Source organism: Falco cherrug, chromosome 1 (assembly GCF_023634085.1).
Source record: "Falco cherrug isolate bFalChe1 chromosome 1, bFalChe1.pri, whole genome shotgun sequence".
NCBI lineage: Eukaryota > Metazoa > Chordata > Aves > Falconiformes > Falconidae > Falco > Falco cherrug.
In genome coordinates, this window is record NC_073697.1 from 126,036,593 (window position 1) to 126,060,782 (window position 24,190).

Below are 24,190 nucleotides of genomic sequence, written 5' to 3' on the forward strand. Positions count from 1 at the left end.
CCACGCTTCAGGGTGTCCGTGCTCACCACCAAGGCTCTGCTGGCCTGCAGGAACCAGCTTTGGCTGCCGGCAGCTCACCTGTGCCTCCAGGGTGTCATTTAATTGATGCAAATTAGTTTGACATTGGATTTTGTTAGGGCCTCCCCAAACCCATCATCACCACAACAAAAATCAAGTGAAGTTTCATGCATTTCTGGGCTTTGCTGTTCTCTCATAGTTTTGCCCAAGGGCATAACATGGCTCTTAAACTCTCCGAGGTGCTTGTGAGCTGAGTAATGGATTTCAAAGGAAAGGACCCAAGATTCCATGTTTCTGACCATGTTTCCGCAAGTTTGTCCCAGTGGGGACTCACCATGCAGAGAAAAGAAGCCAGGGCTATGCAGAGAACCTACCAGTTACAGCAGTGAGTTTGACAGAGTCACCGCGGTTGCACACCGAACAGATACACTGAATCCATGCTCATGAGGCTACTGTGCTTTTTAAATGAAAGGACACCTGTGGTTCTTCCTCAATCTTAAAAAAAACAATAACAGGCTATTTCCATTACATAAATATCCTTTTTATGTTGCATTTCCACACGGCACCTTCCGGTGCTTCGCATCAAGTCTGCAGGGTGGGAGGGAACACACGGCCAGAGACACGGAGCAACACGATTTAAGGGGAACTAATTTGGGTTTCAGTCGCTTTCAGAGCAGGAGGCGTGCTAGGGGAAGCTCAGGCGGTGATGGTTAAGGGTTGCAGAAAGTGGAGGGGGAAAGGACAGGGGAGAAATTTTCTGCAAAGCAAAGGCATTAAACTCCTGGCCTGGCTTCGTTAGGGCAGAGCCGTTTGCCAGAGCGCTGGTTTCCTGTACAATCAAACGCATCCCCTCGATAGGGCCATGATGTAAGTGTGGCTGAGCCAAGACAAATGGAAAAGAACATCAAGCACTCACAGAGGCAACGGGTTTTATTAAGAAGTTTGTTTCTGAGGGTGACATTTTCCCCCATGTTGACGTTCCCCTCGCTGTGGTTTGGCATGCCCCGCTCCTGCGCCCACTCCCCAGCACCATCTGGGCTGGGGTCCACAAAGGATCTGCTGGGGCCGAGGGGGCTCAGTCGACTGCAGCAGAACGACCCTCCCCGAGGCCACCCAACACCCATGACACAAGATGAGACTCTGCCAGACAGTTTTAAACCCTGGAGCACCACAATCACCAGCTCAGCTTCTGCCCCATGGCTCTTCCGAAGGGTTTCACCCCTCCAGTTCCCACCACAGGCATCAGCACTTTGTGACGCCACGTGCTGTGGGCTGGGCCCAGCCATCCTCATGAAAAGCCCAAAACACCAGCAGGCATCAAAAAAAAGAGCAGAGAGGTAAAAAAAGAAAAAAAATCCACAGCTGGTTCCCTGGAATCAGGCAAGCACTTAGTCCTTCACAGAGAAAAGCATGGAGCTACTGTTTGACCCACGAGCATTTCGCCAGTCATCGCCAGCACTTCCCAGCCAAAAGGATAATTTCCAAAGCCCAGCAGCTAATTAAGTTCTTTCGGCTCTGCATGGGGCTGGGAGCGAGGTCAGTGCTGGGAGGAAACCGCCCTTGCTGGGCTGGGGACATAGAGCCCAGTAAGTGTACGAGGGCAGCTGGTGGGGAAGCTGTTTTCGGTGGTGGGCACTGGGTGAAGGAGCTCCTGATGCTCCGTTGCTCCCTGGTGAGCTCAGGGAGAGCTGCTGGTCCCTGCTGTCCCTCTCTCTGTCCTTGCAGCTGAAGTGCTTATCCTCAGGAGGATGCTCCGGGGTGTTCTGGTCATGATGAGCGCTGCAGCACCTTGCTGTCTCCTCTCAGGTCCCCACACCCCGAGCCTTCACCAGGGACCCTGTGAAGGAAAAACACAACGTTAATGGAAGGTCCCAGCTGGGAGGCAGCTGGTTGTGATGAAGCAAGTTGTGGTTCCTCTTTGCCAACAAAATAAATGTTTGGAGCAATGCGTAAAAGAGGAGACACGCCAGCAGCCCCAGCGCCTCCCCTAAAAGCACCTTCAGCACTGGTGCCTTGGAGCTCACCCTATGATCAGCAGCACCGATGGCCCCATGCTTTGGAGGCTGAAGCCCATCCCAGGCCCTGGATCTTGGGACTGACGGGGACCAGTTGTGGCTGCAGGGGCCACATCTAAGCAGGCTGGGAGGAGCTCTGCATCCACAGCAGCTCTCAGTGACAGCTGAGCTGCCGGCACTGCCATCCAGATGCCGAGAGCAGAGGATGTGCTGACAGCACCCATGGCGAAAGCAGCATTACTCAGCCACGTCACTCCAGAGAGCCCAAAAGCAGCGGCAGCCCCAAGGCTGGGCTCCCATGGGATCAGCAGACATCACATGGGGCTGTGGGATAGCACAAGGGTGGATAAGAGACATAGCCGGGGGCTGATGGAAGAAAATCAAATGGCCATTTCCTTGCGGCCAGCAAAACAACGGCATCTGGGAACACAGAGGAAGGGAAAGCAGCTCATCTTGTTTGTGTGTCCGTGGGCTGCACTATGCGGTCCAAGGGATGTGCAGGTCGCTGATTTAACATCCCAGCGCTGAGCTGGGTGAGCAGCAGTGAGACCACCGAGGACTGCATGGGGAGGGGGGCCACAGGCAGCTCGGGTAGCTCTGCCTGAGCTCAACCTCCTCTACATACCGGGGGGGCTGCAGCCGGCCCATGCCCATCCCTGTGGCCTCACTGCTGTCCTGGGCAGCCCCAGAGGAGCCGGCAGAAAGGGGGTCCTCTTCCCAAGCTGCCACAGACGTTTGGAAGGAGACAGGGAGAGGAAAACAGTCAGACAGCAAAATGAGAACGGATCTCATTTGTCCATCTCTGTCCACGGGCTCCTCACCTACAACCTCTCAGATCAGCTGCAACATACTGGAGGATCCAGACTCCACCATTAACTGTGGCACAACCAGGTCCATTTGGCTCAGACAAGCTCTTGGCCCATTTGGGGAGGTTAATCATTTCTCTCCTCTTTGGTTCTGACCCTGCTCACTCCGTAGGATCATTAAACAGCTTTTCTCCCAGTCACACCCCACCTGACTCCCCGTTCTGCTCCAGCATTAACTAGAGGCACACAGAAAGAAGGATAGACGTTTATACTCATTTATCGTGCAACACTTATCATCTGTTTGCTTTGGACTTCTCAAGGAATATGTGGAAGCAAGATTGGTACCTCCTGGCCAAGATATCACACCCTCAGCAGTGCAGTGTGGAGGTATAAACCAGCCCCCAAGCCCCTTCCCCAGGGGAAAGCCTGACAATCAGCTTTGGGCTTTTGGAGAAGAAAGAGCGCAGCGTCTCCGAGTTTGCAAAACCCTGTGTGCAAGTGTCCCTGGCTCTTGTAAATGTGTTAAAAAATAAAACCCTTTAAGAGCTTCCAGATGTTCTGTTTATGTTGTGGTGTTACCCAGCTCCATCCTCCGGAGGCCAATACACAGCCTCAATGAAATTGCAGCAGCCAAGGGGAAGGCAGGGGGAGTGGAGGAGGTCGGAACCCTTTTCCTCCTCTTTCCCCCAACTTCCCAACTTTGCCTGTTAACTCCCATGCCACTGGCAAACATGCCGAGAGTGGCTGCAAATCCTCCCTCCTGCTGTGAGCATCTCCCTGCCTCACAAGCATCACTGGGGTTTGCAAGGCACTAACCCCAAACACCCAGACTCTGGGGATCACTGCACAGCAGGGTCTGGGACAGGGCAGGGAGCTAAATGCATCGGTGGTGCCATCCCAGAGGCACCCAGTGCCCACCAAGAAGGTCCAGAGGGTCCAACCCCACTGCATCCATCTACCCAGCCACCTGAGCAGGCCTTGAATGTCTACCAAAAACTACCTGATGCTGGTGTCAAGATGTGACAGGGCAAAAAGCCTTGTCAACGAGCCTTGGGCGTAGCTGAACACACATAGGTGTGTGTGCAGAGAGCCCGGCTCAGGACTCTTTGCACAGGGCGGTGCAGGTCCAGCGCACTGCTTTTGAAGTTCCCTTGAGTGAGCTGCATGGTTAGTAGCAATCAAAGCTCCATAAAGGAGCGATAGCACAGCTATGCGCGCAGGCTCTGATGTGTTATCTCCCCTCCCCAGCGGGGAGGAGGGCAGTCATTTCTGCGGCTCATTTGAAAGCGTGTTAGTGCCCAGAGATCAAAGGCGCTTCCTGATGTGCTCCACCCCGGCGAAGCCTTTTGGCCAGCGCGGTCCCTCCTCGGGTCGGGATGCAGCTGAAGCAGCGCGGGAGCATGGCGCGGTGCAGGAACCGCCATACAGCCACACGGATGGGAACACCAGCAACAGAAGCATGTCCAGCCCGGGCAGCCGCTGCAGGATGTGCTTCTGCCCACGTCGGGGACATTAGCACATCCTTCCTGCATGGATTAGGTACTTGTTTGTCTTCAGCACTTCAGAGCCCAGGCAGGTTCAGTGCTATGTGGGTGCCCCAGTTTAATCACACAGAGCACTCCGTTTTGTCCCAGAGACACCCTCAGTGAAGGACCATCCTCCCCAGACTCTAGTGATCTGAACAAAACCAACTCGGGACAAACCTCCCTCCTTCCCCCCTCTGCACATCTCCCAGCACTAAACCTAAAAAGACAGTAACGTCGCAGGTGCAATTTATTTTTTTCCCTGGGCTGGTTGCCTCCCACAAACCCCATGCTCCCCAGCGAGGCATCATCTGCTTCCCCGCACCCTGGACCACTCCAGCCCTGGGAGGACGAGCAGCAGCACAGCCAGGCCACACACTTCGAGCCCTGAGGCCACCGGTGCCTCCTGGACACCAGCCCCCGCGCTGCTGTTGTTCTCTCCATGCTCCCCCCGGGGCGGGAGAGCAGGGGCGAGACAGCAGGCGCTGGAACCAAGGCACGAGCTGCCTCCACGCACAGCAGCAGCCTGGGAAGAAGAATTCATCTGTCCAGAGCAAACAGAGGAGGAAGCACCGAGTTTGCAGCAAGAACGTTGATCATGTGTGCATTTGGAGATGGGGATCTGCCTCCTGCCCCATCCCCCCAAACACATGTTTGCAAAGGAGCAGAGCAGAGCACAGGAATAGAAACAGGACTTTCGGCTATGGAGGATGGGAGCATCGCGTCTACAGACAGCTTGAGCACAAACTGTGTGGGCAGCAAAGCCAAACAGGAAAGGAAACCAAGAGGCAGGGAAACTATTCTGGCAGCGCTCACGTTATGGCTCGCTCGGCACTCATACCTCCCTGCTGCTGCCTCTCCCGGGTGTCCCTCCCTCAGACCCCTCACCCTGCTCAGACATGCCCCAATTCCACTTATACTGTCAAAACACTTCCCATCCAAAGAACTGGATTTAGAAAAATGCAGCTGGAGAGCTAGAGCCTGTTTGCAGGAACCGGTCCCAGCACCGCCGCGTTAGCACCTCGCTGCGCTGTCCCCGTGCATACCCGGGCAGGGCTCAGCCTGGCCCCAGCCCCCGCAAAGGGCAAGGGCAGCTCCGACGTGGCCAGGGCTGTGGAGAGGAACGGGGACCTGGACACGCTAAGGGACCTGCAAAGGGATGGGGCTTCAGACCGACACAGCCAGGTTGGTCTTACCACTTCCAAACTTCCAAACTGTGGAGGCGAGGGGCGGCAGGAGGGACACACGGGGCTACGATGTGCCCTTCGCATCCCAGCCAGCGGTTTGGTACCGGCTTTAAAGCGATTTACAGTTTGGAGATGCAGGTTTATTCACATGCCCCAACGTGCTTAATGACCAAAGCGCTCTTCAGTGAACCCAGCAGTAGATTGTAAAATAAAGTCAATGAGGCAAGTGGATTAAAGAAAAAAAAAAAAAAAAAGGCAAAAGATCTAAGAAAGATGAAACGGACCCGTTGAGTCACAGCCTTCGCCTGCCAACGTGCCGTGTCCTCCCGAGCCTCGGCAGCCTCCTGCTAGGGGACAGCCAGACCTCCTGCAAATGGACCCCCGCTGCCACCATCCCCCCCTGTGCAAGCAGCCCCCCCAGGCAGGTCAGGGCAGGGTTTGAACCCGGTGCTGCCGAGGGGACCCATCCATCACTCCCTGCTTGTTTTGCACGTGTCCCATCTCACACGGGGCTCCTTGCAGCTCGTTCCTCCTCTCCTCCTACCCACCGGCTCTGCCGAGCCAGCCCCGCGCCAGTGCCAGCAGAGCCCCCCACGATGGGCCATCCCACGTCCACAGGCCAACAGTTATTGTCAGGAAAAGACAAAGCTCGACAGCGCTGCTAACTAACCCACGGCTGTGCTCGAAACACAACAGGGGCTGCAGGAAAAACTGGACCTTTGCAGGGTGCCTGCCCCATGCCCTCCCCGCGCCCCAGCAGGATGCAGCCTTCCCAGTGCAGCCACTGCCTGGGAGTGCTGGCTCAGCACCGCTGCAGAATGACTCCCAGCAGCATACCATGGGCACACACTCCATTGGGGTCTCTCCAGCTCCACCACCATGGCACAGCAGAGGTGACAACCCCAGGAGGTGACCTGGGGTGGGAACCTGGGATCCTTGGGGAAAAAGTATCCTTGCCATGCTGCTCATTCCACCACCAGCACTGTGAGATGTGCTGCATCCCAGCATGGCACGTGGCAGGACATCCAGCACCCCCCTGTCTGAAACTGCTGCCTCCAGCTACCTGCTCACACACAGTGGCAGCATGGCCACTGGGCTCCACAGAGGGCTCAGACTGGTCCTGGGGACCCCTCAGCCCCGGTGGCATCTTGCAGCTTCAGCTGGTGCAAGCAGCGCACTCCCGCCATGGACCCCACCAGGCACTCCTGCCAAGGGGTGGGTGAAGCCCACCCGAGCGTGGGTGGGTGGGTGGGCACGCGTGGCAATAACCCACAAGCACCATGCCAGGGGGCCACTTCTCCCAGTGAGGAGCCAAGCTGGCCACAGCACAGGCACCAAACCCCAGCCTGGTGTCCCACGGAGACCCTCAGGTGGTAGAGATAAGGACCCCAGCAGTGACCAGCCTGTGTGACCCCATCCCACACTGTCCCCAACCTGCAAATGAACATACAAGATTTCAGCATCCAGAGCTGCGTGAAAACCACACTCAGAAGGGATCATTCTTCTAAGAAAGCCGAGTGATCCAGAGGGAAAAGTGAGGGGCAGGAGCGGGGAGCCCAGCCTGCCCCCAGCTCTGCCTGACCTTGTGCACCTCAGCAAACGGCTTCTTCCCATCTCCCCATCCTGCCCCCTTGGACACATCTTTGTCTCACTCAATGTGGCTTTAATCTGGCCACAAAGAAGCCCCCAGGCTTGGGGTGACCCTTCGACACCGCTGCAAGACAAATGAACCTTCTCCTTAAACCGCCAGACTCCATTGCCCCGTTGCCAGAGCCAACCTAATTCCCAGAGTTTCAATCCAAAGAGATTATCTTCGTTTACTAACCTAAGCATACGATACAAAAAGCCTTGCCAAAATCCCAGCCAGCCTCAGGAGCGATGTCATTAAAACTCCTTCAGCCAGAGGAAGCGAAGCAAGTGTTTTGTTCCCATGCCGCCCTTTCTGGTAACGTGTTAATAAATAACTGTGGCCCAGACAGGTGCTGTCAGCTTCTGCCATGAGTCATCGACCTGCCACGGTGCAAACCACCGTGAGTCATGGGGAGACGGTCCCTTTAACCAAACGCACATCCACGTGCCTGCCGAGTGCCAAGGGCTGAGGGGGGATGCTCTGTGCTGGAGCATGGAGGGGTCAGGCTGTATGAGATGCCTCTCTCAATACTGGCTGTTTAACCCAAAGATAGCAAAGGGTATTTGTCCAGAGCTCGCTGTAAGATGCAATGCCCCAGAAAAACTTGCAAGGTTGAGATGCAGCAGGTTGAATTTGCAGAAAGGGTCCCGTAGCTGCTCCCAGCATCACAGCAGCCTCCTGCTCTCTGGAGAAATGAAAGGCAATAGCTGCAATTACCAGCGTGCACCGGCTGCATCCCGGAGGATCAGGGTCCAGGAGAGATGCTGCTGTTTGCCGACCCCACCAGGATGCACTCAGAGCACAGCATCTGCTGCAGCCCAGAAACATCGCTCCCAGCACCAGGTGCAGGTTTCCTCCTCAAGTAACACCCTGATCAACACCCTGAGACCTAAACACAGGCACTCACCCTAGAATAAGTAAGACTAAAAATACAACTTTTAACCCCCCCCAACAGAAACACCTCTGAGGAATTTCTTGTTGCGCACACACTCCAACCTGTTCTGCATGTGGGATGAGGCTGCCTCCTTCTCTGGCTCTTTCTAGCAATTTTCCCCCCTCCTTCCCCGCAAGAAAAGGCCACTTTTTTTTTAAAGCAATGTGTCACGTTGAGACTGACAGGCAGCTGAAAGAATGAAGAAAGTCCCATTCTCCTTCATTTTTGCACCAAGACGATAAGCACAGAATGGTGTTGGGGCTTGGACAACACGGACTCCCCGGAGAGGCTGCAGGCAGGTTTCGGGCAGGCTCCAGCACCCGGTGACAGTTCTGGCTCCTTTATTAAAAGCATCCCCAAAGTCATAACCCTCTGACAGACTGATCGATGGGCCTGAGCAGCAAAACGATGTTCCCCGAGCATGAACTGTTTACCTCCCAGCATTTTTGCTTCTCCTGCTGAAATCCAGCAGTCCCCACTGTGGGCCAAGCAGCTACCCCTTGGTTTCTGCCATCAGCGGGAGCCCCTGATGATACCATCAGATACCATCCGATACCTGGGTTCTTCCGAACGACGTGGAGGGCTTTTTCCCCTCCTCTTCTCACCAACAGGGAGAGCAAAGCCTGAACCCCCCCTCTGGCAAAGGGGATGCCCGAACCGCAGAGACCACATCCCGATCGACCATGGGGTGGGTGATCTCCAGCACAGACATAAGGGCTTCCCACAGCCCCAGGCAGCCCCACATTGCTCCCCCACCACCTAAACCCTCCTTTATTAGGACCAAACTAATTCACCCTTAACGCACAAATGCCTTTGGATCTCACTTAATCCTGTAGCAAGCTCTTCCCCATTGCAGGCTACAGGTGTAACCCACCACACCGGCTGCCTCCCTGCATCCTCACCCGATTTGGGCACTTTGATACCCACCAGGCTGTGGTGGGCTTTGCAGGCAGGGGATGGGGCAATCTGCCAGGAATCACCCTCCTGCTGACCGGCAGAGCCTGGGGAGAGGGGCCACGCGCTCTCTCCTTCCCACAGCAGCCCCCTACCACAGCAGAGCTGCTCTCCCAACTTCCCCGAGCGGCTCCTTTCCATCCCCCAGGCTCAGCCTTGCCATCCTCTGGGTTCTCACACTGAAAGAGACACAGATGCCAGTGCAGCATCACACAAAGGCACAAAGCAGCATTTGCTCTCCACCAGCACAGTATCTCCCCATATTTTGGGCTGCCTAATCCCAGAGAGAGAGAACAGGGAACACTCAGACCCTGCATTCGGGCTCCTCTTGAGCATGCTGGGGTCCCCTCGGAGCAAGACCTCCACTCCCTGCCTGCTCCAGCAGAGGCAGAGGACGGTGGAGGAGCTCCTGGACATACCGGGTGGGATAGGACAGCACCACAAAACCAGTCCTGGTGCATTAATCCCAGACTATTTCCAAGGCAGTTTGTGACTGCTGAGCTGCCCCCCGGGCTCTTCCTGGGGCTCCACATCCCACGTTTGTGCAAGACAGGCCTGAACTGGCCCGGCTGTCCAGGCAGGGGTTGCACGAACTGCCCGCCCCCCCCCCGCCCCCCCAGCACTGCCAGCGTCCCCCCGGGCTGCTCTGCAGCACCTCATGCCTCCAAGCAGAGGCAAGCAGGGATGGATCTCCAGGATACAAAGGATTACAAGGGGGTACCATCCTCATTCCCACACACCTCCCTGCACACCCATGCTGGTGCAGCATTGCACTGGCTCACAGGATGGGAAAAGTGCTGCAAAACCTTCTGGGTTGGCTCCAGGGAGGTGATGCGTTCAGCCACGCAACCCACAGGGTCCCATCTTGAGGATGAGCTCCTCTTCTCATTGCCTGGTGATGTTCAAAGTCCTCACATCTGGGTCAGGGTATTTTTTGGAAAGCTTTGAATCAGGGAGTGAACGTAGACAAGGGTGCAAAAGCCTCCACACTGGATTCCTGCCCTTGCTGGAGGCAGGATCCCTGCCACAACCCCCTGCCCTCTGAGAACAGCCCCGTCAGGGAGGCAAGAGAGGAAAAACCATCCGGCTGCACATTTATTTTGTGGCTTTGAGCTGATTTCTATCCCCAGGGATTACCAATTTAAGCAGTGTTTTTTCCTGTTCTGACCCTAAGCTGATTAATTCTCTGTGCCCCTTTCTCCCCCCATTCCCCTGCTTCCTTTTGCATGAAAAAATGAGGATATGAAATGCTGGCAAAGTGTGCCACGGCAGTGCCATGCACGCGGGGAGAGCAGGGCTGCAGCCGCTCAGTGCAAGCCCAGCAAAGGCAGGATGCTCCCCCAGCCTGCGGCGGGCCAGATCCCTCCTCCCCTACAGGGCTATCAGTCCTCTGGCTCTGGGTGTGCAGTCAGGTTCAAACCCCAGTTTTACTGTCTTTATCTTCTTAGTGCAAAGGAACCGATATCCCCGAGGGAGGGGAGAAACCTCCCCATCCGCTGATCCTAGCCCGTCAGGGTAAGGCCCATCGGCACCAGCATCACTCTCCCAGCGCAATGGAAACAACTGGCTTGTACCAGAGACGCTGGTGCGGACTCATCCAAGAGGAGCGCAACTTGCCCTGGCATGATCCAGCTGCTGCTTTCCGACTGTGGGAGCCTCCTCTTCCAAGTGCCGTTGCTCACGGCGGCACGTAGCCCAGCACACCAGCGAGCCCCATGACACACCGGGGTTTGCTGCTCTGAAGGAGAGGAGTAGGGGATGCTCCGTGACTCTGGGGTGCAAAAGCTGCAATTCTTGGGGAGCCTCCAGGGTGTTGCCTTCAGGGCTTGTCTTTGCTGAGGTGATGCAGGAGCTCAGGGACAGGCTCCGATGGGACAAGCCACCTCCCATCGCCTGCCAGCACCATGCCTACACAGGGGCTCCTCACCCATTTGGCTCTAGCAGCCACAGAAAAGGAATTTTGTTTGCAGAGTCTCTGCATGAGAGTGTGGTCCCTCATGGGGGACAGCTCAGGTCACCCTTTCCCCAAAATCCTGTGCTAAGACCGGCTTTCACTCCCAGAGCTGATCCATCACACCCAGCTAACCGAGGCGGATTAACCCTTTGCCACCTTAGGGCAGCTCTGCAGCCACAGACGCTCCCACACCCTTCAAAATCCAGATGCCATCCCACGGGAGCCACCAAACACTGACCCATCCACTGCTCCTCTTTGTGGTACCACCTCCACAGCATCCCTGGCTCCACCGAGCCCCAGCACCCCTGCGCTGGAGGGAGATCTGTAACAGACGATAATCCCCAGCTAATTGTCTCCAATCGCCCAGCAAACCCAGAGCAGATGCCAGGTACGGCAGAGCATCTCCTACGCACCGACACAGGCACCGCCAGCTCTGCCCCACGGTAGGAAAGCCCGGCACACACCCATCCCTATAAAAAGATAATTATACAATCTGCGGTGGTAAATTAGCACAGCAAAACGCTGTTTAATTCTCACAATGGACCTCAACACCGGATCAAGGGGTAAAATTACCTCTCACCTGCAGTGAGATGGGCCCCCGGGTCAGGATTAGGGCTTATAGCTGAGGCAGGGTGGGAAGATTCAAAAAATGCCCTCACCCAAAATTTGGCCTTTGGAGAGGAGCGAAGTTGGGCAGTTTGTCCTTTCTGGATGCTTGAAACTGGTGAGCAACAACAACAACAAACCTTCGTGGGCATAAACTGAGGCAGAAATCTGAACCACGGTTTCACTGGTCTTTTGGTTTCAAATGGTCAGGCATAAAAGTTGGAGATGTTGGGTTTTTTTTAAATCACTACATTTAAATAACTTCCCTTTAAGTGGAACAGAAAAAATGCATAGAACAACCAAGTCTCACAGTTGGTCCAGTCCAACCCAAGGACATGCGGCCAAAAGAACAAAATAACCCCGCTTCAGATACACGCACAACTCACAAACCATCCTCAGGGGACACAGAGCCCCGTGTCCTCCCTCGGCGTGACAGCCCTGCCACCCCCCCACTCCTGCCCTGGGCTCTCCCCATCGCAAACAGGGACAGAGAAACAAATCTGCCACCTCCTGCCCTTTGGGGCCTGAAGCGAAAGGGAAAAAGTGTAAGAAAAAGGTCTTTGTTTTAATTCAAATTCGTTGAAAGTGGGAAAGGCTCTGGGGGGAAAGCAAGTTTTTAAAAAATAATTTTAATGGATATTAAAAAAAAATTACTCTTATTACACCCTCACTAACACAAATCTATTGCTGATAATTCTGCAAATGGAACTGAACCACGCGTGGCCGCGTTTGGGATGATTTGGCATCACCCAGGGATGCCGTGCTGTGTCTCTCGTGGGCAGTCCCACGTGGTAACATCCAACATTGACCCTCAGCAGGGGACTTCTGCACTGCCATGCTCGGCAAGAGAGCTCCCAAATTCAGTTCCTGGGATGGAGGAGGTTCACGGTGAAGGTTTGGTGACCCCTGGAAATCCCTCGGGACCATTCCCAGCAGAAGGAAAGCAAGCAGCACCCGCCAGCCGGGCCAGCCATGGGGGTGACCTCGGCAGAGGGCACACAGAAATGTACTTTCAGCCCAGCGTTTCCTAGAATTAGTCAGGAATTTTTTGAAACTGTTACTGGCTGAGAAATGCCAATTGGTTGAAACTTAAACTTAATGCAGGAACATAAAAATGTAGGTCAGTAAAAAAAGCATCCAAGTGAAAAGCTCCTTGTTCCTCGGCGCAACACCTCGTCCGACCAGCCCTGCGGTGCCATCCCCAGGCAAAAGGCGTGGGGAGGGCTCGAGGTGAGGGGCACCTGGAAAATGCCTCAAACCTCAGGGTTTTTACAGGGCACAGCAGCCGTTCCTGTGGTGCCTGCGGCCAGAGGACAGCAGCAGTGCCATCGCAGTGGGGCTCGTGCTGCCAGGGCATGCTCAGCCCGCCCCGGCTTGCCCTCAGCCACAGGGCAGACATGGATTTCGCACAATTTCTATGTTTTTCTTAGTTATTGCAGGTACTCTGCTCTTCAGTTTAAAGCACAGACTGCAATGGAGCAGTAAACACCTGCTCCCATCATCGGGACAAAATCAGCCTGGGGTTTTTTGCATCCCCTGGGGCAAAGCAGGGAGGGGAAAGCCAAAAGGCAGCAATTTCCCAGCACAATGTTAAATGCCACCAGAGCAGTGCTACCACCCCTCGAACAGCGTCCTGACATTTGATCCCAAAAACCCACCAGCTGGGGTATAAAGGCAGTGGAGTTTCATGTGCCCCGTGAAAGAGTCCGAAAGCATCCCAGAGTCAAATGGGGTTTGCTTAGGCAGGGGCGCATCCGAGGATTTGTCATCCAAACCCTGGCAGCAAACAGCGGCAATTCTGTGCTGACCTCTGGGATAAACCCCTTCGGCTCAATCGATCCAGCCACACGAGCATCTTCGCCCCCTAATTGATATCCAATGGGAGATCGACACAGGAACGGATCTTCAGGAAAAATCCATCTTACAGAAAAAAATGGATGATTACCCCAGCAATCGTGGGGCACCCCCCAGCCCTCTCCCCTCCTGAGCAGGGAAATAGCTGATCCCTTTTCAACACTTCCACATATCCTAGCTGTAATTTACAGAGCTAATTTAACCACACGCAGCCGCGCCTGCGCCCAGCACTCACCATGCAGCACTGAGCTGAGCCCTCTGCAGCACGCCGCAACAGCCACCTCCTGCAATTTGATTTTTGTTTGCTTTAATTGAGAAAGCGGAAAAAAATAGAAAGAAGGAAAAACGCCTCTCCCAACCCCATGGTTTCATTTTTCAGGTGCCTTGATTTATCGATTGGCCTATTCCCTTTTAATAGGCGCTCCCTGTCCGGAGCCAGGGTGTTTCCTGCGGGAATGCTGCATGCACTGTGGCTCGAGGGGGTCCTGCCACATGCAGCCCAGGTTAGGGCCTCTCCTGCTCCCAGCAAGGAGACTAAGTCCCCAGCATCATCACTTTGATTTGAGGAGGAAGACAGCCAGGTGCAGCTGCATTCCTTCTGGATGCTGCTGTAGCCTCCATCCCTCCATCCCAAGCAGGCTACGGTCCAGCCCTGCTCAGCCCCAGAGGTGGGTCTCCCCCCTTGCAGGCAGCAGGCACCTTTTGGGTCTCTGACCCCCCTCTTCCCAGCACCCAGACAACAAAAGCAAGTCTACAGCAAAGAAAACTTCCAAGAGAAACACTTTCACGTGATAAGGAAAGAACCACAGGCACAAAATGTGATTTTTTTCAAAGCTACACCCACTGCTATGTTGGTTTAAAATCCATCCTGTTTCCTCAGAGACAAAACGTTGCCAGTGCTCCAAGAAACCCAACTGCTCGTCCTGCAGCCAGCGGGTGACCCTCACCCCATGCTCACCAGCATCACACCAGTAAACCCACGGCATCACTTATCGGGGTGATGAGACCTGAACAGCTGAGGCAGCCGAGCAAAGCTGAGGCACCTGGAAAGTTTGCAAGAGATGCTTCAGATTCATATACGTGAATTTTCTTGAGTTCATTTTGTTTCGGAATACAAACGTGCGCTTCTGCATATAACAGAAAATTAATGGGGTTAAGCTTTCAGAGCTGACTCTCTCTCCAGCACATAACCATCCTCCTTTAAACACCTCAGAAAACCAGAGCAGCACTAACTACGCCACACCAGCACGGAGCTCATGCTCCCCTAGGCACAGCACGCTCCCCCAGGAACCAGGACCAGCACGAGCAAGCATCTCCCCAGCAGCCCGGTGCAGGATGCGGGTGAACCCCTCACACTGGAACGTTACCCCCTTCCTCCCGGGTGCAATTTTATGGCTGAAGCCACCAAGCCAGGGTTTGGGAGGGGAAGCCCGAGGGCAGAACAGCTTCACCTCAGCCCCATCCTTAGGGCAGGCAAGGAGATAAACCCGGCTAGCGCCGGCGGAAGGTGAGATGAGCCTGGCACTGCCCAGCTTTCCTCCCACCACCCTCCTCCCCCAGCTCCCTTTGTTGCCTTGGGCATGATCCACGGCACGGTGCCCACAAGAAGAATTCCCAGCGGATGAGATCTACATCTCATTTAATTAAATTTTTCCTTTTAGATGAAATAAGAGGACTCTGCTGAGCCAAGGGCTGGAGGAGTAGAGCTGGCCAGCCGCCAAGCCCTGAGCCCACTGGGTTTTCCCTCCCAGGTTGGATGCAGAAGCCGGAGGAGAGGCTGACCCAGCATCTAGGAGGGTGCTCAGAGGAGCTGGAGACCTTTGGATACATGGCCAGGGAAGATGAGTGAAAACGCATCCTTTAGCACTGGAGATCCACATGCAACCCAGCTAACCCATCCCATGCGCTGGGTTGCTGAGGGCAGGGAAGGACTCGATGAAATGCACCGTTTGGGGGTGGGACAGCCCCCGCGGTTTTCCAGCTTTTCGGACTCTCTTCCACAGATTATCCCCAATTCCAGACCTGGGCCAGGCAGTCATTTGGGAGCCAGATCCCCACCCTGCTACCCATTAAGAGCAGTCAAAAACCACACTGCAATGTGCAGGACTTCAAGCAGCAAAACTAAAGGGGAAAACTGGACACCTACCCCCACCTGCACCCCTTCACCAGCCCCTGTGACAAGGGGGAGAACCACCAGCTATTCAAGGCTCCTTGAAGCATCTCACTGAAGATGGTGATGTTAAATCTGCTGCTGCACCCTGCGGAGCAGCGGGTGCATCCCCCAGCTCCCGCCTGCCCACTGGCACAGCTCCACCAGTTCAGACTGGGTAAAACTGCTCGAAGCCGCATTTTTCATCAGCACAGGGAGCAGGCTTGGCCTCTCGACAACCAGAGCTTTTTTAAATAATATATATATCAGTCTAGCTACGCTACTGGCTGAGCCCCAGATGACTGCAACTGGGGCCAATCCCCAGGATAAACACAGCCTACCTGGGTTTATAAGTGCCAGAAGCATGTAGGCACCATGCACGATCTCTTATATAAACAGCACTGCAAAAACAGCCCTGAGCACTGTAGGAACACTTGTAGTACGCACCGTACACGAGATGAAGTGTTTGGGAACATTACTGCAATGGATCCCGGGGGGGAGATGCTTTCCCTCCCTCCTGCCTGCCCCATGCATCAGCCTTAAAGGCAACCCTGAGCACGAGGCTCGGTCAGAGGAGGAGGATGGTGTGCTGCAGCCCAGGATGCTCTCAGCCACCCAGGGGTATGCGACATGCAGGTGGAGATGCCTCCACATCACTTAACGCCTGCTGGGGAAGGTACAATCCTGGGCAACCAGCACAGCAAGGGGCTGGGATGCAGCGGAGCAGGCAAGGTTGGACCCAGCCCTTTGGATGGGCACAAAAGGAAAAAAAAAAAAAAAAAGCTGCAGAAAAGGCCACAGGCTATGGGAAACCCAGGACTGAGGTCTCAGGCACGCTGGCCCTGCACGAGGTGCAGCTGCTCTGCGTCTGCACTTACAGAATGAAGGCTCCTGGCTCCAGCAGCGCTGGTCCCCACCGTAACACCTCATCTTGCAGAAGGAGCGAGGAAAGGTTCCTGCCCGCCAAAACTTCACAAGCAGGTGCAACAGTTCAGGCTGTGCCAATGTTTTCAAAGCTATTACAAATATCTGTGCTTCCCCACCCTGTCTCCTTCTACCTGGGCTTGCCCTCTAACCCTTCATTTTCAAGCCAGCCGGCAGCTTTTGGAGGGTTAAAAAGGTGTGTGCACCCGCAGGGCTGGGTTCCCCTCCCTCCTCGCCCCTCTCTTCCCGGCATGGACTTGGAGACCGAGGCTCTCCAGATTTAATCTCCAAGACAAACACACTGTAGCTGGAGCCTGCTCCATTTGCACTTACACCACAGATATTAAACAGCAACAGCCAGGCTCCCGGCTCTGCCCACCTCACCCCGCAGCATCTCCTTCCATGCATGCCATGTCAGTGAATTGTCATCAGCTTTGCAATGAAGCTGGAAGGGATGGTCTGTGGCTGGGAGTGAAGAAATACCCACCCCAAGGGCCAACGTGCCTCTGGGGGGCGAGGAGCTGGGGCTTGCCCAGGGTCCCCTCTGCCCAGCCTGAGCCAGCAGCACGGCCAGGTGCAGGCGGGAAGGGTGGAAGAGCAGCACAAACCATCAAATGTGACTGACAGCGTGGCTCAAGGTGCTGACCCGGGGAGGGCCACGCGTCAGTGTTTTGCAGAATCGACACCCTGACGAGGTGGTTCGTCTCAGAGAAGCCACGGTTTCATTCCCTTTCCTCCCGAGGTCCTGATGCGGTACCCAGAAACATCAGGTCCCCCCACCAGACACCAGGAGGAGGAGGTATGGAAGCTGCTAGAAGACACTGGATCCAATCCAGTGGTTTGTACATTGTTCAAGGCAGTTATTACTGTGGCAAAGGTGAAAACCTCATGTCAGACCAGAACGTGCTAAGCACTGCATCTCACAGAGACGCAGTTAACACCTGGACCATCTCGTTCAGAGGAGGAGGAAGGAAAGGGTCTCCAGGCTATTTGGCAACAGGAGCCTTCCAGTAAACACTTATCTCACATCTTACATTTCAGTCGGAAGTTGAGCGATTTGGTTCATTTTCCACGGGGAATGAGAGAGGCGAGTCTGGTGGCGCTGCCAGGCTCAGCCCCAGAGCTGCATGACAGGGCAATACCCAGCCAGGCCATACCAAAAGCCACCTTCTGTCCTTAAAACCTCCAGGCAAAAACCTGCTGTGCGTGAAGTTGGTCTGGTTTGCTCTGTGTGCTGCCTTTCTGGGCAGGTAACTTATTTCACCACTGAGAAATGTATTTTCCTGTGACAACACGGGACTTCGAGGAGAGAATAACTCACCCAGCCAAGCTTACAGCCTCCACCACAGCCTGGAAAACAGGAGCCTGAATTAGCTCCGAACAGGGTGAAAAGCTCAAGATCAGCCCGGAGCTGGCACGGGACAGCGCAGCAAGGGGTCCGATGGCAGTCGGGATCCCAAGCACCGTCTGCCGCTGCCCGAAATCCAGCTATAAAAATCACTTTCTGAAGATGATGCATGGATTAATCACACACACATACACACTGATGTTTTCATGAAAAAGGCTATTATATAAAAATTGTGGGAGCAATAAAAATATAAATAGTCCTCAAGGCACCGCAAAATGATGCCATTTTAAGTGCATTTATTTTTTCCTTGAAATCTGTGGGATGGTATTTAAAGATGAAGGGAGGAGGAGGAATACGTCCTGCTCTGTCCAAATGCCAAATAACCCCGCAGAGCTCTGGTGGTCTCCCAAAGCCAGCCAGGGGCTCCAGGTCCCCCATTTAATGACCTCTCCACACCTTTTATGTGCCACCCCACTGACATACATCAAGCATTTCGTCCCAACTGCAGGCCGTGCGCGGTGGCTACAGGCACCCGAGAAATGCCCAGCCCTGCTCCCCCCCACCCAAAAGGGTTTCTCAATATTTGCCTTTGCGATATCAAAAGGTGGCCACAGCCCGATTCCTGAGGTGCTCAGCAACTCGCTGGTGGTCCCTAAATGAGCAGCCAGATGATCTCACACCAAACATCCTCAGGTCCTTGCAGGCAGCCTTCATGCAGACCACAGAAACCTTCAAACAAGCCCTCTGAACAGCAGAGGCACAGTTCCCTCGCAGCCACCATCCTTCTCCAGCTGGATCCACCCAGGGGGACATTTCTCAAAGTAAACTCAGTGTTCTTGGGGTTTACCCAAAATACAAGCCAGGCAGGACAGACAGACGCTGGGAAGGCAGGCAAGAGGGAAAGAAGGAAAACCCACAAGCCCTGTTGCTCCATCCAAGTCACGAGTCCAGTGAGTTCCCTGTGGTTCGGTCAAGGGGAAGAGGATTTTTCCCGAATGGTACGATTCCCTGCTCACATCCCCTCCTGAGCCCAAGGAGGCACACAAAGACAACAGTGTCCCTCCACTCCCACCTCTCCAGGAAAGGGGGGACTGACCAAACACTTCTGATACCCCACGGCAGGCAGAGTGCCCCGGGGCCAGGGGTCCCCCGGTTCAGGGAGCTGTGGCTTGGTGGACCAAGAAGTTCCTGTGTGTTTCCTCATCCTCTCTGGGACAGAGCTGCTCATGTCCACAGGGTCTAGGAGGGATGGACTTAGGAAAATGAAAGCAATTGTGTCTCCTGCAGCAACAGTGATAGTAAGCAACTGCCACTGATGTGCTGAGATGTCCTTGAATCAGGTCAGTGAGAGGGGTACCACCAGCCAGGATGAGGGAGAGAGCATGGAAACTGCCGTACAGCCCAGAAATGGCAAAAGCCCTCAACCTTTTACTGTGTCCCAGTTAATTACTGCTGGAAAAATCATCAGCAGACCCTGCAAGTCGTTCACCTCTGTTTATCCTGGCACATGGGGCACCCTGAGCCACAGCCACAGGGGCCACCGTGCCATCCTGCAGCCTCCACTCACAAGTGGCACAAGGAGCATGGAAACCCTGCAGCAACATCCATCTCCGTGCTGGGGAGAGCACGGCGAAGAGTCTGCTCTTGCCTCCAACTCCACGAGTGGAGAACACGTCTCAGGATGGAGTTTCACCCTCCACACCTTCAGGTCAGGAGAGCATGCAGACGAGAGCAGGCTGAGGCTCCCTGAGCCATCACTTAGTGGTGGTCTTTCTGAAGTAACTGAATACCTGCCCAGCAGCTGTCATACTTTAAGAGGTGGTACAACAAAAATCCTTCTCTCTTACCCATGGGTTTGTTTCCTTCCAAAACACTCAATCCAGCTTTTTTTTTTACCTTCCTCCACTATCACTGAACTCTCTAGGTTTTCACATGGGCAAAGGATAGAACTCCAGCTCTTCTCACTGCTTTACAAAGCAGCAGCCTCACTGTCCATGTCACCCAAGTGGGGAAACTGAGGCACAGGGAGGTGGTCGACTCCAGAGCATTTGCCCCAGACCCCGAAAGGCTGCCCGGGGCTGCAGTGCCATCAGCTCATCCCTCTCAACCATGCTCATCACCAGGGAAAATGCCGCCAGCGTGATGGACTTGTTTTACCCCAACTCCCACGGGCTCCAGGGAAGCTGAGGAGTTTTACGAGAGCTCTCCTAAAGCAAACAGCTTCACCTCGTCCCATGCATGCAAGCAATAACCTCGTCATTAGAAACTGCAGCGCTTCCCTGCTACTTCGTCAGAGCTCGCCCCAGAGCGATGCTGGCTCCGCACACGCCCCGGCTGCCCTCTGCGCTCCCCCTCCACCGCTGCACTTTCTGTCCAACCGGTTCTGCGCTTTATTTTTGTTTCAGGGAGGATTATCGCCCCATCGATCTCCAGCTGACAGGGGCAGAAAACCCACCTGCCACCCCCGGCAAGCGCGCGTGGCCAGAGGCGGGAGCGGGGCAGTTGTCCCAGGTCCCACATGAGATCGACTAAGGAACAAAATCACCTCTTGCAAACGGAAGGCACTTACCAGCTGCGCTTTTTTAAGGCCAAGATAACAAGAGACCAAGCTGCTTTTTCCATTTGAAGTCTCAGAAACCAATGATCCAGGAAGGAAGAGTTTCTGCACTGGACAGAGGGGACAGCTTTGCGGTCTTTAAGCATCTGGTTTGCAACACCCAGGAGCCTGTTTTGGCCAGCAGCCTCATGGCTGGAGCACAGGGGGTCTTTAAAGACTTTGCAGCTGCTGGGGAGAGCCTGGCTGTGCTCCTGGCGTCCTGTGCCACACCGCAAGTCCCCAGTCATCATCCACGGTAAATCTGCACAAGGAGCCCAAGATGCCATTGCAATTAGTCCCTACCCCAGATTACCTGGCCTGAGAGCCGGGCTGGCTTTTCTTACCTCCATTTACATGTAAAAGAGTGATGGCAGGTAACAGTTTCATCTCAGCACTTGACCCTACTGACCACGCAGCAGCCCTGGGCTGGGGTAGAGCAGGCGAGCGCCCCGTCCCTGCCCACGAAGACTCCGGGCACCCAGGTTGGGAGCCCGCGGGCAGCAGGATGGCATGGATCAGCCCACGCAGCAAGAGTCCAGGCTGCCTCACCCAGTCTGAGCCTTCTCTCCATCACTGCTGGAGCAAAGGGCCTCCCGCAGCCTGAGCTGTTCAGCATGATTCGCCACCCTTCAGGCACTGGAATACACTGTCAACACATGAAATTTAGAAGAAACTCCAGCCCACAAGGCAGAAAGACACCCAAAAGCCAAATTAACCTGGGACCCCGCACCGTCCCGTGTCCCTTGGGTGTACGAATTTCAGTCTTGCTCCATCCTGGCCTGGGGACAAAGTGGAGATGGATCTGCAGATCCAGGCACTTTCCCTCCTTACCTCAGGGAACACACATGAATTTTAAGATTTCCTGCCAAGTATCAATTGTGCAGATGTTGAATTCTTGGCAGGGACCTCGAATGTGCTCCCTGAGGTACTAAAGAAAACTCTCCCGAGCACAGGCTTTGGCCAAACAGATTTCTGAAGCCCTGTACCCAGACACTGGGCTTGCACAGATGTCTATGCAAGCAACACTGTGCACAGGAGCAACACCCAGGAGTGGAGCACAGCAAGTGCTTGCTGTCTACAGAATTTCCATCCTGTAGCACTTTGCTTTCCAAAGGTGTATGCCTGCTAATTAACTTGGTCCTGGCCCCACATGAGGAGGCATGATACAGAGCCAGAGCATCACCTCCAGGGACCCAGCTGGCTGGCTGAAATCAGTCACACACCTTGACGGTGCACATAACCTGAGCAGAAACCACCAGAAATGCATGCAGGCAAGCACGCACGTCCACGCACACTCCCTCCCCACGGCAGGGTGACCCCAGCTCCCAACGCTCCATTTAGGAACTGTAGGAAAGATAAAAGGGGCTCTGCAGTAAGGCAACCTGCTCGGCAGGTCGACTTAGTTTGCATAAGCACACCTAATTTTCCTGAATAATCAGCATGAAAACCAAGAGCAGAAGCAGCACACGAACAGGACAGCAGAGGCATGGAGAGATGGCTGGGCTGTGGAGGGGAATGAGCCCGGTGTGGTGGCTGTGAGCAGTGCCAGGTGCCCAGGCTGGGGGCTGAGCTGCTGCCCGGGGCTTAGGGCACATCCTGCAACTCGCAGCGATGCCTGTGACGCTCTCCCAGACCCAGCACGCACCAGGGATCACCACAGCCATCGGAAGGGCAGAAAACGATCCTCTCGTTATGTCAAGCTCTTGGCAAGCTCCCCCCGATGCATCCTGTTCACCGCTTCGTATCCGGCTTGGGAATTCCAGGAACATCTGCACGCCTCCCTCGCCCAACCGCACATCTGCGTGTCCGTACCTGCAGCGCAGGCCATGCTCCCATCCCGCCAGCACGGTGCTTGCCCTGCCGTGCCCTCCCGTGCCTGCAGCAGGCATCCCCTGCACCAGCCCCACCGGCCCTTCCTGCTCACCAGGGGTGCAAAAAGCAGGGAGCCTTCCCGAGCATCACGCCAACTCCCTCAGGAGCCAAAATGTTTTGTCCCCGGCCAGTCCCCTTGGGTAAATAAATAAATCAGCTAAGCCGAAATCATCGCTGCTCATAAAACATCGTGCAACATCTGGAGAGGCAGGAGAGGAGCCCCCACACAACTGGGGTCGCTTGCAGCATGTATGGCCATGCATGCAGCATCTTCCCATCGCCTGAACAGATCTTGTCCTCTCCAGGAGAATAACTAGCAAAAATATGAGCATCACCCCCAATCGCCAGCAAGGAAGGGGCAGAGATGATGTGGCTGGGGATGCAGTGCACCCCCACGTGAGCCACCCTGCCAGGCATGCAGGATGCTTGCAGCTCTTGCGCAAATCAGATCGGTGATTTTTGAAAAGGAGCCTGTAAAACACCAGTAATCCTGCCCCGAATGCTTCATGGCACAGCAGGTAGAGCAGGAGGGCTCTGGAAGCCATCCACCGGCACACCAGGAGAAACCTGGGAATTACTCTCCTCACCAGGAAGCAACAGCACCGGCCCTCCCATCCTGCCCCTCTTGCTAGGTGGGAGAAAACTCCCAGTGGCAGCACTGATGGAAAAGGGGCCTGGCTGGGGCAAAGGAGAAGGAACAGCTCTGCCCCTCCGCCCCAGCACTCGCCATCCCCTTGCCCAGAGCAGATGGACCTGGCAGAGCCATGTTTTCCTAGCGCCTGCCTGAGTTTTATGGAGGAGCAGAGCTCACCTGGCATCTGCAGGCTGAATAATAAACCCTTTTAGGAGCAGGCTGGGTGTGTGGGACGGCGGGGGAGGCAGATCCCAAACCCACACGCCTGAGTGACTTACACACAGCCCAGCAGCATCGCAGACGCCGTGCTGCAGACGTGGACGGGACTGCAGGGCAGTGACTGCCCCATGGTGGGGTTCAGCATCCCACCCTGCTCCTGTTCAAACCTCAGCACTGGACTCTCCCAGTCTTCCCTCTAAGCCAGCCCGGTCAGACCCACATAGCTCCAAATTGTGCCCAGCTGGGAGGACAGGAAGGTCTGACCCCACAGCCATAAGCCATGCTCCTTCATTTTTCCCATGGGCATCCCAACACCCCTCTTCTCCATGGAGGTTCTCCATCCTTCACATACTTAAGGAAAACTTTATCCCACCCACCCCACCAATTTGCCATTCTTCATTCCTGCTGTCCTGGCCCATGCGCGGCATTAAACCTCTCCAACTCCTTTGTCCTTCCTTGGTTGATGCCCCTTCCCCAGCTTGAACCGCCGCACCGCAGGGATTCCCCCAGAGCTCCCACTCCCAGCACACACACACATCGCTCTGTCTCCACTGTCAGCAGGAACAGCCCAAACTGCAGAGGCTCCACTCCCCCCCTCGACCCCCACCCCGCAAGGGTTTGTACTCCAAGGCCACATCCACTTTGTCGACACTGAACAGTACATCCCTCCATCCCCAGAATTAAGAGGGCAATGAGAAGCTCGGGGGGGGGGGGGATCGGGAGTCTGCTCAGGGGTACATTAAGAAGGAAAATGTCCACTTGAGATGTTGCAGGCTGCAAAAGTAGCCTCATCTCTTCTGAAAGCCAAAACATGAATTTACTGTCCCCTCCACAGAGCAAAGCAGCCGTAAGACCTGCCCCTTCCCCACGGCTCACTGCCGCCAGCATAGCACGCTGGGGCTGGTAGCAGCTCACTACAGACCTGGCAAGCAAAGGATGCGCTTTGGCACTGAGACCCAGGACCTGG

At 55.0% G+C, this 24,190-nt stretch overlaps 1 long non-coding RNA gene across 1 annotated transcript in view; it reads right to left on the minus strand.

Annotated features, from left to right (window-relative positions):
* Nucleotides 1-930: 930 nt before the first annotated feature.
* LOC129737529 (uncharacterized) overlaps nucleotides 931-24,190 on the minus strand; it is a 57,104-nt gene continuing 33,844 nt past the window's right edge. Inside the window, exon 2 of the long non-coding RNA XR_008735462.1 lies at nucleotides 931-1,855. This is a non-coding gene — a long non-coding RNA (uncharacterized LOC129737529). The remainder of the gene's footprint in view (nucleotides 1,856-24,190) is intronic.